Here is a 15,872-nt window from a genome sequence, read left to right as displayed (position 1 = left end):
ACTGCTGAGTTTTCCATATTTGCTGGCCTACTGAGTGCAGCACTTTCACAGTGTCTTCTTTCAGGATTTGAAATAGCTCAACTGGAATTCCATCACCTCCACTAGCTTTGTTCGTAGTGATGCTTCCTAAGGCCCACTTGACTTCACATTCCAGGATGTCTGGCTCTAGGTGAGTGATCATACCATCATGATTATCTGGGTCGTGAAGATCTTTTTTGTACAGTTCTTCTGTGTATTCTTGCCACCTCTTCATAACATCCTCTGCTTCTGTTAGGTCCCTACCATTTCTGTCCTTTATTGAGCCCATCTTTGCAAGAAATGTTCCCTTGGTATCTCTAATTTTCTTGAAGAGATCTCTGCTGCTGCTGCTAAGTCACTTCAGTCGTGTCCGACTCTGTGCGACCCCATAGACGGCAGCCCACCAGGCTCCCCCGTCCCTGGGATTCTCCAGGCAAGAACACTGGAGTGGGTTGCCATTTCCTTCTCCGATGCAAGAAAGTGAAAAGTGGAAGTGAAGCTGTTCAGTCGTGTCCGACTCCAAGCGACCCCATGGACTGCAGCCTACCAGGCTCCTCCCATGGGATTCTCCAGGCAAGCGTACTGCAGTGGGCCGCCATTCCCGTCTCCAAAGAGATCTCTAGTCTTTCCATTCTATTGTTTTCCTCTACTTCTTTGCACTGATCGCTGAGGAAGGCTTTCTTATCTCTCCTTGCTATTGTTTGGAACTCTGCACTCAAATGGGTATATCTTTCCTTTTCTCCTTTGCTTTTCGCTTCCCGTCTTTTCACAGCTATTCGTAAGGCCTTCTCAGACAGCCATTTTGCTTTTTTGCATTTCTTTTCTTGGGGATGGTCTTGATTCCTGTCTCCTGTACAATGTCAGCTGTACATTGGAGACAACTGCACTGCATCCTGTACTTGGCAATTTAGACAGTTCAAAATGGTGTGGGAAACGGAGGAATGAGCAATCTTGTTTCTATCAAAAGCCACAATACTCGGGGAAAAGACAGACATCAAGTTAAGAACTTAAGAAACATTTAATGTATGTGTTTATGTAGAAACGCACTTTTTGTAAAGTAAGAAAAATATACATACTAACAAACTAACAAGGATCTTTTCTCCAATTTAATAAGTGGACATTCACCCCATTTATTTGAACATGTTCCAATTTCAATCGAAGTATTGAGGAGGAATTCTCAATATACAATGAAAGAACACCCAACTTGTTGACTGTGAACAATAATAAGCAAAGTTGAAATAACCCACATTCTGCAATTTCTCTCCTGGCACCCTTAGCTCAATACCATATATTACTTCATTCGAAGCACTCATTTTGATTTCACCAAATATCAGTACAGGAATGAACCTGAGGTAGGCTTGAAGCCTGAGTCTGCTGAATGATGCTATTACCTAGGAAATGTCTTTCAACTCATCCAGTCCCACAAAGAACACTCAAGAATGTGCTGGGGTTACCTGCTCCAATTATTTGCTCCCACTAAAAGCTGACAAGTTGATCCAAAGGTCCTGGGTCAGAGAAAGGAGCGTGTCATCAGCAGACAAGTCCTTGTAAGGATCTAAGAATCCTTACTACTATTTGCAAGTGTGCTGTGTTGATTGCTGAGATTCCATATCCTTCGCTATTATAGAAACTTTACACTCTCAGACTGTCAGGAGACTGTCAGTGGCATCACTATCCTGATATGACAACCAAGCCAACAATCCCCAACATCACTTCACATCACCAAAGCTTTCTCTTTCTCATCTAGGTGCTCTCCCTAGAAGGAGTGAAATTCAAAAAGATGCGGTCTCACTGCCAACAAAATGTCTAGCCTATATGGGCATGTTTGAAGAGAGGACAGAGACAGCTCCCCATGCCACCACCATGAAAGCCCCCGGAGCCCACAATGAGAGATGCAAACTCATCTGAAACGAATACATCGTCCTTCTCGCACTTTCGCTCTAGTGTCACTTAGAAATGACATTTGGAATAGAAGTAACACTGGTGGGTCATCTAGTCTGCGTCATGCACTGTGCTAGCTACTTAAATCTCTCATTTAATCCTAATAGCCGTTCAAAGTATTTTTGTTGTCAGTACCTTTTCACAAATGATTTTCACAAAGATGCTGAAGTGAAGTCAAGTGACTCAGTCGTGTCCCACTCTTTGCGACCTCATAGACTGTAGCCTACCGGGCTCCTCCGTCCATGGGATTTTCCAGGCAAGAGTACTGGAAGTGGGTTTCCATTTCCTTCTCCAGATCACAGAGATGTTAGGTGACTTAATTTCAAAGTCTGAAAGCTACTACGTGAAAGAGGCAAAAGTTAAACCCAAATCAGTACATAAATCTTTATGACTTATTTCTTACAACCCTATTTGCTGTCCAAAGGAGTTACACTGACTTAACATGACACGAGAACCAAAGATATTCCTCCTTCATTTTCTTGGTGAGAGAACTGGGTAGTTTTAATACCCGGCAGGGACTACCATGCCCGAACCAAATTCCTATATGAAACCAATACACATTTTCATATACTCAATCTCACAGTCTATACCAAATCTCTCCTTACCAGTTAGACTGTGTGTAGTCAGTGGAAGAGCAGAAATATTTCATTCAACCTCTAAAATATTTTCAAGTATTTGGACTATACAAGTTGCCCTCTGCATTTCAAAATCTATGAATAATAATCTTTCCCAGATTTATGTTCGTTTACTTGGAAGTACTAAACCTTTGAATTTTACTATAAAATGAAGATTCTAAACCACGTAGTATTCAATTTGCTGAAAGCACTGTAACAAAGGATTAAAGACTAAAATTAAAAAAAAAAAAAAAACTTTAAATTCTATGTACTATGTAGCTACATTAATATTAGAATATGGGAAAATGGTAAAAGCTATCACTTTCAGAGAACTTACTCCAAAAGTACTGTGCCAAGTACTTTAGAAACACTTCATTTTGTATCTTCCAAAGTGTTAACTCTAGTCTACAAGCAAAGTGACAATGGTAAGAAAACTCAAGTAACTTGCCCAAAGTAATACAGATAGAAAGTGGTAGCTGCTGCTGCAGTTTATACAACTCCAAAGCTTTTACCTCTTACTGTCACAGTTTACTGCCCCCTAATTCCTATCTGGTCAACATATCTTTGTCCACAATTCTAAAACCATTATTGAAACACATACGAAATTATTTAAACCTATTATTAACTACATCCATTAATTGGTCATAGCTTCTAAAGTAAAAGAATTAAAAAGTGCCTAAAGAACTACCATTAGAAAAATTCAAGTAAGGCAACAGATTTTCATGAAGCCCTGAGGTCAAGAACAGATAATTCACACAACAAAACCTTTATCACTGCTTGGGAGTTGCTGTTCTTAAATCGATGTGAAGATAGTAAGACCAGGATACCATCTTAATTATTTAAGACAATGTAAATACTGTAAACCCACCAGCCTGAAGGCTGAACCAAAGAACCCATTTTCAAAATCATGTTACCTTCAATATTTACTAAGTGAATCATGAATATTATTATTATTATAGTCTGCTCTTTAAAGTCTTATTATCAAATAGCAGAAAAGATGTAACCATAACTTGGACAATTTAAACTTCTGAAAGGCTATTACTTCCCCAGTTCCAAACTTCCAAATTTCTTCATAAAACAATAATATCTGAAAACTAAGATGAGTAACATTCCCCAAACCTGAAATCTTCAATCGATCAGAGTCTGAACCTAAATACATAACTTTTTAATGTACAAGATGCAGTTCAAAATAACATATTAGTTTTTCCTGTTGTTTATCAAATACATTCATTAGACTGATTAAAAGGGCAATACAAGAACAATTTTCTACGACATGCCAAATAATAGATGAAGTCTTACCTCCATTGCTAAAGCTGCCGTCTGTTGGTCATAATGATTCAGAAGATTGGGCATGAGGGCAGTGTTACAAGGCAAATCTTGGCACATCCTCAAGGTAATAGGCTCAAAGAAAACAAACTGTGCCCATCTATACAGCCCACAAACATAGTCAAGGGCCACAGATAGAAGACGATCCAACTCACAGCCATGCTTTCTCGACTGAATGAGATTCAGATGATCAGGCCTACTCAATATGTATTTTAGATCTTTGTACACCTCAGCTTGAAAATACTTCTTCTATCTTGCTGTTAAGTTCTTCAAACAGAGTTATTCTTTGCACCGTCAGAGGTTTGTTAGCTTGGTCTCACGAAAGGCATTTGTTTTTGGTTTCACAATATGGGAAAATGACATCATCTTGCCTCATTTTATTACATTGGGCACCATCTGGCCAACGTGTCAAGTGGATCAACCACATTCCCAAACAACAGACTCCATCTTAGGAGAAGAGCTCTTTCTGCCTTTGGCTGAAATATCTGAAAAATAATTGTTTTTTAAAAATGGGAGAAATTAGCAATTTCCTCTTGAAATATTACAGGCTTGATATTAAAACTTTGATTAGCTCAGTACAGTTGCAGGATACACAATCAGTATACAAAAATCAGTTGCGTTTCTACACACTAACAATCAGTTCTAGGAAGAGAAATTTTAAAATACTGCCTTTGGGACCTTCCGGTGGTCCAGTGATTAAAGCTGCACACATCCACTCCTGGGGCACCAGTGCACTCCCTGGTGGAGAACTAAAATTCCAAATGCCGGGCGTGTGGCAAACAACAACAACAATCACAGACTTTGACCGAGAGACACAATACTGCCTTACAGATAAAACACATGGGTATTTCATAAACAAATCCTATAGCTTTTCTACCTTAGCATTCTTGCTCTAGATATACCAGAGAATCCATAAATAGCATTTAAAGGCACTGTTTCCTCCCTCAGTTGTTTATATACCATACAGTTTAATTTCCCATCTATAATGGTAGTTTTTCATTTGTCACAAGACATAATTGATCCATTGGGAAAAACTTGCATGCTGTTGTCCTAAATTTTATTTAAATATCTGCCACACTTAATAACAAGTTATTTACATTTTATTATAAATGTTTTAATCATTAAATGATTCAGCTTTTCCCTCCAGGGTTTCTCTCTGCTCCCGCGAGTAACTTGGCTCCAGGGCCTCCGCTCGCCTGCCTGCACGCCGCCCGCCACCCAGGACCGTGCCGTTGGCCTCTGCCTCGAGCAGACCCCTTCCGACGGCCCTCGCTGCGCAGGCTGGGACGCCTCTCCCCTCTCCACGGAAAGTTAAGTTTGAAGAAGGGGGAAGAGAGAGAAACATGGGCATGAAGAGGAGGATCCACCTGGAGCTGAGGAACCGGACCCCGGCAGCTGTTCGAGAACTTGTCCTGGACAATTGCAGATCAAATGATGGGAAAATTGAGGGCTTAACAGCTGAATTTGTGAACTTAAGAGTTCCCCAGTTTAATAAATGTAGGCTTGATTTCAGTTTCAAATCTTCCCAAACTACCTAAATTGAAAAAGCTTGAGCTCGGTGACAACAGAATCTGTGGAGGTCTGGATATGTTAGCAGAAAAACTTCCAAATCTTACACATCTCAACTTAAGTGGAAATAAACTGAAAGATATCAGCACCCTGGAACCTTTGAAAAAGTTGGAATGTCTGAAGAGCCTGGATCTGTTTAACTGTGAGGTTACTAACCTGAACGACTACCGAGAGAGTGTCTTCAAGCTCCTGCCCCAGCTGACCTATCTGGATGGCTATGACCGAGAGGATCGTGAAGCCCCAGATTCAGATGCCGCGGTGGATGGTGTGGATGAAGAAGAGGATGATGAAGAAGGAGAAGATGAGGATAAGGAGGAAGATGAAGATGGTGAGGAAGAAGAGTTTGATGATGAAGAGGATGACGATGAAGATGTAGAAGGGAGGAGGATGAAGATGAAGTCAGTGGGGAGGAAGAAGAATTTGGACATGATGGAGCAGTTGATGAAGATGAGGATGAAGAAGAGGAAGAAAGCGGGAAAGGTGAAAAGAGGAAGAGAGAAACAGATGACAAAGGAGAAGATGATTAATAAGACCCCAATAACCTGCAAAAAAAGAACTGTTCAGTATTGGCTGGACTGCTGACATGGATCTGGTAGCTGCTGTTTTTTGTTTGTTTTTTTTTTTTTTGTAGCTGTGATACAAACCCCAGGACACCCACCCACCCAAAGAGCCAAAGAATAGTTCCTGTGACATTGCACCTTCCTCCATTTAGTCCCTCTTGGAAATCCACCACCAAGCTTGGGGACTTCACCCCAACAAAATTGTAAGCGTTGTTAGGTTTTTGTGTAAGACTTGCTGTAGTGTGGATAGCTGTGATTGGTGAGTCAACTGTCCGTGGCTACCAGTCACACCAAGATCGTAACAGCATTTTTACTTTCTGTACAACAAAGAAGTTTTGTAAATAAAATCTTAACATTTAAAAATAAATAAATAAATTCAGCAGATGGTATCTGTGAAAGGTGTAAAATATAAAGAAATCAATAGATATGGATTCAAGCCTCTTCCCAACTATGTAAATCACTTAACTTCTCTGAGCTCAGAATTTTCCTTTCTAAACATTGCACCTCCCTATCAAAGATGGTACATAAGCAAATTATAAAATAATGTACTCTATAAAAGGTAAAGCAACATCAAACTTTAGGTAGTTTCATTACTGAATTACAGCGGATACAAAGACTTACTTCTATCAACCAATACTGAACTGGCAAACAGAAGATTCTAAGAGTATTATCAGGACATTTTCCCAACAATGCTTCATCCTTTTAGATAGTACAAAAATTCAGTACATAGATAGAAAACGTTTGACCAACAAATGCTTCATTACACACAGTCAGGCTGCAGAGAAGAGTCAACCCTAGAAAGTTACAGCGTGGGATACGAATGATTTCCAGTTAAGAGTTTCTACCAAGTTTCAGAGTCCGATTTGACACTGCCTTTGCTGGGGGGTTCCCTGGTGGCTCAGACGGTAAAGAATCCGCCTGCAATGCTGGAGACATGCGTTTGATCCCTGGGTTGGGAAGATTCCCTGGAGGAGGAAATGGCAACCCACAGCAGTATTCTTGCCTGGAGAACTCCATGGACAGAGGAGCCCGGCAGGCTACAGTCCAAGGGGTCGCAGAGAGTTGGATGCAACTTTCACTATTTTTCTAGGGACAAAAATATGCATCTCTCTGGGGGCTGGAAGGGTAGGTAGAGTGGAAGACAGGACTGGTAGGAAAAAAGCATATTCTAAAACTATCATACTTCCATTTGGTTTTGTAATGATGTTAAGCCTGCTTTTACTTTATTTTCGTTTCACAGACGGCAAATATTTCTGTTTGAAGTACACAACCTCAGTTGGGAAAACATGAGAAAGTCAGGTTCAGAAATTCTCAGAGACCCAGGTTAACAGGACAATTCAAATAGATATTAGGGCCCGTGACAGCTTAGACCTTGAAAACTTGAACTGGCTTGGCTAAAGCAGAGAAAGAAACTGTCCTTTGTGCACTACCAATGACAGGGACCTCTGCATCCCAAGCTTTAATTACTGGGCAGAAAAAACTATTTGGAGAAAGTAAAGCCATGGCTGAATCTTCCCAATTTTTCCCTCAAGCATATGGTCTTGAGTAGAAGAAGGGAAAAGCAAAGTCTACAACCTTAGGAATTAGGAACACCAAAGTTACAAGCGACCTCTGCCCCAAACGTCTAATCTAATACTGAAATCTCTAAGTAAGAAATATTTGTTAAAGCTTCTTGGCCTGCCATTGTATTGTTTCCTCCTTCAAGCTGGGCCCAGAAATGTGATGTCTGGCTATGGAAAAGTGATATTAAACACAGTCATGTATATGGAAGCTTATCATGCAGCACGGTAACAATTATGCATATCATTAAATATGTCAAGCCCTGAAAGCTTTATTTCGCTACAGTATCAAAACATCCATATAAGTTCCATGTTTGTAGTTTGCTGCTTATGCAGCATGTTCATCTGCTTGCAACTTAAAAAATAAAAGCTAAAGGGAACACTGCTGCTGCTGCTGTCACTTCAGTCGTGTCCGACTCTGTGTGACTCCATAGACGGAAGCCCACCAGGCTCCCCCATCCCTGGGATTCTCCAGGCAAGAACCCTGGAGTGGGTTGCCATTTCTTTCTCCAATGTGTGAAAGTGAAAAGTGAAAGTGAAGTCGCACAGTCGTGTCCGACCCTTAGCGACCCCACGGACTGCAGCCTACCAGGCTCCTCCATCCATGGGATTTTCTAGGCAAGAGTACTGGAGTGGCTTGCCATTGCCTCCTCCGAATTATGTGCTGAGCAAAAGTAATATATAAAATGAATTTTTTTAAAAAGCAGATAAAGAATACTACTTTAACAGAAAAATGGAAAAAGGACATACATTTACAAAAGAAATACAAATGGCCAACAAACACATGAAAAGATATTCAACTTTACTAATAAAAACATACAAACATGATATATAACATTTTTGCCAATCAGATGAGCAAAAAGAATAACAGAACACAGCATAGGAGAGGGTGCAGAAAAAAGAATATCTTCAACATTCCCACACTTGGAGATACATTTTTCTTTTTTTTTTTCTTTTTTTGGCTGTCCTTCACTCCTTCACGGCTTGCAGAGTCTTAGTTCCCCAAACAAGGACTGAACCCAGACCAAGGCAGTGAAGTGTCTAACCACTAGACCGCCAGGAAATTCTCCATTTTCAAGTACTACTGGAGGAAAAGTAAACTAGTTGGCATTTCAAAAAAATAGCTATGGACATCAAAAGCTCTTAAAATGTATATACTTTGATTCAGCAGACCTATTCTACAATTTATTCTAAGCAAGTAAACACAAGTACACATGACGTATAACTGAAATGTTAGTACAACACTGTTTATAAAATAAAAACCCAGAGACAATCTGAAAGTCTACCAATAAGGAATTGGTTAAACTACAGCACAACCAACACATGACACACTCACTAAAAATGATGAGCAGGATCTGTATATGCTGACTTGAAAAGACAGTAACAATACAGTAAGTGAAAAATAAAATTTTAAATGGTTTACAAAACAGCATAGAGTCTCCCACTTTTGTCAAAAATATACATACGAGAAACAGAATAAAACTACCTGAATTGTTTAAAAATACAATATTATAGGGACTTCCCAGGACTCCACACTTCTACTTCAGGGGGCTCGAGTTTGATCCCTGGTCAGAGAATTAAGGTGCCACAAGCTGCACAGCGTGGTCAAAAAACAGAAACAAAACAAAAAAGGAGTAAAGTATTATAAATGCTGAAATGTTATTTTTAAATCTGTCACATGTTATTTCTGTACGGGAAAATTAAGTCTGCTAAATCTGTAAATGCTACTACTTGAATCAATGTTTACTGACTGTTGATTAAGTAACAAGCCAAGGGACACAAAAATGCCCTACCACAGGCAGCAAGAAAAGCAAAAAAAAAAAAAAGATGATAAACTCAGAATGGGTCAAAAATTGATTTTCACTACTGAAAAAAAATCAGATCACCTCTCAGCTGAACCAAATATTATGCACAGTTTAAAAAAAAAAAAGTTGATATATATTCTAAATTGTTTTTCAATAATATAATGAAATAAATGCTTCTGATCAGGATCACGTGAGTATGGATAGCAACAATCCTTTTTCCTAAGAGAATCAGCTTTGAAGAAGCTGTAAGTTTCAGACAGCAGGACACAGAAGATTGAGCAAACCAAGAAATGCTAACAAAATACAGCAACTGATTACATAAAGGTTAAAAGATTTTTTGTATTCTTTTTGATATTATACCTTTGACTACAGAAATCTGCAGAATCTCAGCTGAATAAGGGAATTGCTGGATTAACTGGAGGGAACAGTCTCAGGCGCCAAGGACCAGTAGAAAATGAGGGGTCTGTAAAGAGTTTTCCATGCCCTAACCCTGAGAAAAGAGACATTCACTTCTTTACAGAGCAATACAAGATATCTGGGAAAACTAATTTCAGATTAAGTGACCTGATGATTATTTCATCAGAAAACAAAAAGGACTAGATACACTGAACCCTACACTTTAATTTTTATCAATGTGTAACATCAGGAATCTGATACTCCCCAATTTACCAGTTCTCTTTTGAAGATAAAAAGTAAAAGCCCCTAAAATAAGGTGAGTATTTGTCCTGAAGAACAGCAATAAAGGGGATGCAGTCTTGGAACTGTCTTCAGAGGCTGGCTACAAAGCCAGACCCAAAGAACTCAGGTGGGAAAAGCAGGAGATGGCAACTGTGAAGAGGAAAGAAAGCAGGCTGAATCCCAGAAGAGACAATGACAAAAGTGGGCCCTGGGGGCTTGTCAGCAAGGCCCTGCAACAAAAGATGTTAGCAATTCTATTCCAATTCACACTTCCTGTACAGAAAGTGATTCCTTTCATCTTTCTCAGCTTAGATTTACTTATCTTGACACACTACAAATGTACGTAACATTTTGCGTTTCCAATTCAGAAATTAAAGGTTGCCTCAAACACACTGGCTACAATGGGAACAGGAGGATATTCTTTTGTCTTCTTTCAGAGTTTTCCAAGACTGCATTATAAGGATTAGCAATCACTACCTCTGAAGCTTCTTCTCTCAAGGAACATAAACAGCAAAGTACACACTGAGAGCATATGACTGCTCAAAGTGCTAGATTCCTTTTCCTAAAACTCATGTGGGTTTTGGCCTTTTGTTTTCCATATCTTTTTTTTTTTTTTAAATAAATTCACTCTCAGGATACTGTTTTCTGGTTGCTAAAGTTTATATAGCTCCATATTTAATTCTGAGGGCCTAGATTCTTACTAATCTCAAGGTATCACTTTGCTACTTTCTCTAATTTTTAAAGTCCATCTAGTCATCTACTGATTACAAAAGATAATCTAATCTTCCAGTGTGCTGAGTGATGGGGCTTAAAAAAATACAGGGAAAACATTCAAGTTCAAGATTAAAATGAACAGTAGGCATCAAAATCCAGTCCATCTTACAAATTATACATTACTTTTAAGACTGGAGAAAGCAGAAGCTCTTTTAAAACTAAAAGCAAAACTGGAAAGTTGAAAGATGGCCAGAATCTGGACTTTTAAAAAAAAATCAGGTTGAAATTTCAGCCTGGTTTCCCTTTTTCATTAAAATGTGTTCAGAAAATGCTCTAATATCAAGCTCCTGATTTTTCCCCCCCTTTAGCATGGTTGCATGTTTTGACTATAAAATTAGTTTAATGAGATAAACTTTGGGGACCAAGATTTTTTTAGGCCTACTAGCCTAGTTGTTTTTTCTTAAACTTCATTCACAGTGCATTCCTTGGATCCACCAAAACTGTTGCTAGTTCTCAGCATAACTCAAAGACTGTAACTCAAAGATAGATTCACCATTTACGATGCAACAGTCAGTTAAAACTGTTTTCTAGTCAAGGAGGAGTTGTTACTCTTCAAACATTCATTCCTAACCTTCCGGAAATGCCACTATTAAAAACCTTCACTTGTTTCCTCAAGACGCTGTGACCCTTCTCACAAATCTATACTGAACAATTCCTCTCATACATATTTCAAAGTCTTGCTTTTCATTTGCACTACTGCTCTTTTTGTGGCCAACTGCAGCTTTAAACGTCTCTAACTCTAGAGATTTAGGGGTTAAAAAACACTTGAGGCCAACACTGCTCTTCCCTGTGAAAGAAGGTAAAGATGCAGTAAGAACTGTTTCCTATCACAAGTCTCCTGAAGAAAATAAAGTCAACAGCAGTCTAACATCAACAAACTAACAAGCTCAGAGTAAGTTTTCAGTATGAAATCTCATAGTTTTACCAACACATACGAAACTTAAGTTGGAGAGAGAGATTCTCTGCCTGTGAAGTGGGCAACAGAGGACTTACAGGGAATTTAAAAGCCCCTCTCTCTGCCCAATGATGACGCTCTCACAGCACTGTGCTATACAAAGAAAGAACGTGCACTTTACTGTTTATCTTCCCCGCAAGGCTCCCTACTTCAAATATCTCAATCATGGCTGGGGATCTCTCTACAAAAATCCACCTCAATGTTCAAAGCACAAAACAAAGTTCAGAGGAATACAGTACCTAAGATGAAAACGGGATGAAAGAACCTACAGTCCTTTCTTCTTCTATTAATAGGGCACTGGTAGATTCGGGAGAGACGGAGAGGCAGGGAATATCAGTGGATGAGAAAAAAATAAATAACGGAGGAGGAGGAAAGAGAAGGTAGGACAGTAGGCTTTACTAATTACCTTACTTTCCTGACAGTTTCAAAGCATTTGGGGGGAGGGGGGTAGAGGAAGAACCCCCTAAAGAAAAAGCAACACTGTAAGAAGAATTGCATCTCGCTTATCTTTTATTTTCAGCTCTATCTTTGGAAGCCAGGCCACTTCTATCTTATTACCTCTATGTTGTGGTTTGGCACTTCAAACAAACACTTTTTTGTTATTTTCCTTCTTCTTCTGGAGGAAAAAGATGGCATTGATTTGCCTAAAAGTACGGATGGGGGAAAAAAAAAAGTACGGATGGAAAGCATTATCTTGAGGAGTAAATGGTTCTTAATAACAGAACTATGGATTCCTCTATCCCTTTGACTGTCAGCACATCACTAAAGGCTAAAAGAAGGCTCAAGAGGAAGGTAACATCCCCCTTGTCAAGTCTCTGTTTCCTTGCTCCTGCGATATTGGCTTTGCCAAGTAACCCAATTCCCGTAAATAAACATTACAGGTCTCTCCAGACTACTTCTATAAAATAATATCTTGCTTGACCAACCTTATAGAGCAGTCATTTATTTCTATAGCTGCTGAGCTGCTCTGCTGTTCTGTCTGCCTACATTCAGAAGGGAACCAAAATTCAAAATTTCATTTATTCTGGGCCAAAACCCAGACCTTTTGTCCTCCTTCCTAGATATGCTGCAACTTCAAGTTGGCTCCTCTGCCTAAATTAGTGGCATATGCTTTTGTTCTTTTAAGAACGAAAGAAAAAACACCCCTTTTTCTCTTATTGAGGAAGGCACCTAACTCTGACAAAGGCCTCTAGGAAGATGCTACAATGCCTTGACATGTTTGCTGCTGCTGCTGCTAAGTCTCAGAGGCTACGGATGAATCTCACCGCCCTACCCCAGGGCAAACACACGGAGCGTCCAAGGGGGCAGAGGGGGAAGGCTCGAGGAGGAATATGCAGACTTTGCAAAACTGACGGGAGGGAGGAGAGGGGACAACATTCAGGACTAGAAACAGGAGGCAGTCCAGATGCTGCGACGCCGCCCGGCCCCGGGAAGCCCCGACGCCCCCCGCGCCCAGCCCTCGGCGCACTGCCCTCCCGCCAGTGGCCGCGTCCTCCCCCCACAGCCCCCAGCGGCCCGGCAGCGCCACACGCCCCCGCGGCGCCGACCGAGCCCCAGGGCTGGCGCAGGGAGCGCGGCGCGGAGGGAGCGCGGACCACCCTCCAACAGGTTGCTCGGCGCGGGCTCGGGACCCAGAGGGTCAACCCCGTCCGCGGGCATCGGCCCGCCCCGGCGCCCAGGCCCAAACTCGGGCTCCTCCGCGCCCCGCCGCCCACCCCGAGAAAGCCCCGAGACACCCCTCCACAGCGCGGCGCCCACGGCTGTTGTTTCGGCGGCGACGCGAATAACGCTCCCTGAGGAGGAGGGGCCGCGGCCGCTGGTGCCTCCTCGGCACCGGGTCAGACCGAGGAGCGGGCAGCCGCGGCGGCACCTCCTCAGTCCCCACTCCCGACTCCTTTTCCCGCTGCGCCGGACGGGAAGGGGCCTGCACGACCCGGGGCTCACCTCACACCTCGGGGCCGGGCTCCCGGGAGGCTGCGACGCCGGCCGGGGCCGGCCGCGGGTCCCTCAGGTAAGCGGTATCAGCGACCAGCGCCGGCGAGCTTTTGCAACTGCCAGGGCGCGGGGGCGGGCGGGGGCGGGGAGCATGCGCGCGCACGTACGGCGCAGGCGCGCTGCGCTCGCTCGGCTGCGCGCTCGCATTTTGAGCCCAGCTTCTGGGTGGCAGTTAAATCAGAGAAGGCAGTGGCAACCCACTCCAGTACTCTCGCCTGGAAAATCCCATGGCCGGAGGAGCCCTGTAGGCTGCAGTACATGGGGTCATGAAGAGTCAGACAGGACTGAGCGACTTCACTTTCCCTTTCCACTTTCATGCATTGGAGAAGGAAATGGCAACCCACTCCAGTGTTCTTGCCTGGAGAATGCCAGGGATGGGGGAGCCCTGGGACCCTTGGGCATCTCCCTTCTTCTCCCTCACGACTCCACACCAGCTCTCACACTGACCATGAAAACTCTCAAACCTGTTTCTTTCTTTTGCAGAAAAATTAGCCCTCTCTAGACAACAGAGGTAGGGTGGGGTAAGGCAGGGAGTCTCCCCTTTTTAATCAGACATGCCCATTATGCACCTTTTCCCCAAACCCAACAGTAATTCCCTCCCTAAGAAGATTTTTGCCCTCATTTTAGACCAATCAGCTCAGCTTTAACCAGCTCTCTTGAGACAACATTTTTGTACTGCCTCACACATCTCTGTGAATCCTCACAGTGAAAAGTAGGCAGCATTATTATCCCCATTTCACAGACAAGGAAACTGGGGCTCTGAAAAGTTAAAGAACACAGCCAATGAGTGAATCAACGTCCAGGCAGGAACTCCAAGCCAGGCGGGCCTTACTCGAAACTCTGTGCCCTCCACCACTGCCCCCGCCTTGAAGGCGTGGGTGTTTCTGTAGCTGGCAGGAAAAGCCCATTTTTAAAACAATTTCCAAGTGGCAGGAAAGGCCAGTGTGCTGCAGAGTCACGTGTGGAGCCAGGAAATAAGAACCCCTGATGCCGGGGTCATGCCAGCCTCCCAGAGCAGCTTCCAGCACTCCTGCTTCTTCCTGAGTCAGGCTCTTCCTTGACCAGAGTCACCACCATGAACACCAGGGCAAGTCCCGTCCTGCAAACAGTCACCTTGGGGCCGACCACACCATCTCCAGACGTCAGAGCCACAGAGAGGCGGCTGCAGACTTGAGGCTCTCTCAGACTACTTAATCACCGAGCATTCCTGACAGGCAGGCACCATGCCCTTTCACCTCTACCCAGCAAGGGGCCAAGCTCAGGGGGCCCTCAATTCCACCCACCACCGTTTCTTCCCTCCCTCGTGAGAAGAGGCCACCCCGACTTCAGTGACCATGGGCGCAGCTGCAGCTATTCGCGGAGCAGCTGCTGTGTGCCAGGCAGTGTACACAATGACCTCCTGTCGTCTTTCCAGTCCCAGGACTCAGTAGCAGTCAGCCCGTTTTACAGATGAGCAGACCATCTGGCAAGATCACGGCAGTTTCTTGAACTTTCACAGCTTCGGCAGCAGAAGCTGGAATTGCAAACTAAGCTTGTGCAGCTGCAAAGCCGGTGCAGTTTCCACTACACAACACCCTCTATTGGAGGGGATAGTAATCCGTCCCTCCTTTCCCAGGGTTCAGACATCATTCTTCTTCTAGGGGAAGGCACAGAAGGCTGTGTTTTTGGGGCCAAAGCACGATTCCAAAAGCCAACGCAACTGGTGGGACGAGGGATTGGGTGAAAGACTGCAGCAAGGATGAGCCTCTGGGTGAGTTTTCCCACCCCTGTGAGACCTGGGTCCCTCATTGGACTTAGAGATCAAAGAGACTCTAAGACCGAGCCTGAAATACCAAGGGACTCCTGGGCACTTCCTGCCAGATGACTGTTTATAAACTGACAGAAATTGCACATGATACTAAATTCTGAAGATACCAAAACAGCATCCCTCTGGTGGGGAGGAATAAGTTGGGAGTTTAGGATTGACATACACACACTATTACGTTTAAAATAGATAATCAACAAGGACAGGGAACTCCGCTCTATATTCTGTAATAACCTAAATGGGAAAAGATTTTGAAAAGAACACATACATGTAT

The 15,872-nt window shown here is 42.8% G+C and overlaps 1 long non-coding RNA gene and 1 pseudogene across 16 annotated transcripts in view; one reads left to right on the top strand and one right to left on the bottom strand.

Annotated features, from left to right (window-relative positions):
- The window catches only part of LOC148775031 (acidic leucine-rich nuclear phosphoprotein 32 family member D-like), a 39,240-nt pseudogene extending 33,245 nt beyond the window's left edge, over nucleotides 1–5,995 (top strand). The window contains exons 2-3 of the transcript XR_016039492.1: nucleotides 1,766–2,001; nucleotides 5,047–5,995. The product of XR_016039492.1 is annotated as an acidic leucine-rich nuclear phosphoprotein 32 family member D-like (transcript). The remainder of the gene's footprint in view (nucleotides 1–1,765; nucleotides 2,002–5,046) is intronic.
- The window catches only part of LOC148775030 (uncharacterized), a 146,911-nt gene that overhangs the window by 128,057 nt on the left and 2,982 nt on the right, over nucleotides 1–15,872 (bottom strand). For 13 of the 15 annotated variants that reach the window (XR_016039498.1, XR_016039505.1, XR_016039502.1 and 10 more), the window contains exons 1-3: nucleotides 13,744–13,870; nucleotides 3,873–4,384; nucleotides 2,095–2,298 (exon numbers count right to left, since the gene is read on the bottom strand). This is a non-coding gene — a long non-coding RNA (uncharacterized LOC148775030). Of the gene's footprint in view, nucleotides 1–2,094; nucleotides 2,299–3,872; nucleotides 4,385–12,357; nucleotides 12,382–13,743; nucleotides 13,871–15,872 lie in introns of those variants that run through there. The other 2 variants (XR_016039508.1, XR_016039507.1) reach the window with 2 other exon arrangements.

This window comes from Moschus berezovskii, chromosome 17 (genome assembly GCF_049115385.1).
Source record: "Moschus berezovskii isolate FMDL1 chromosome 17, NW_MosBer_1.0, whole genome shotgun sequence".
Taxonomy (NCBI): domain Eukaryota; kingdom Metazoa; phylum Chordata; class Mammalia; order Artiodactyla; family Moschidae; genus Moschus; species Moschus berezovskii.
Note: the sequence above shows the minus strand (reverse complement) of the source record. Positions and strands in the feature narration are given on the sequence as shown.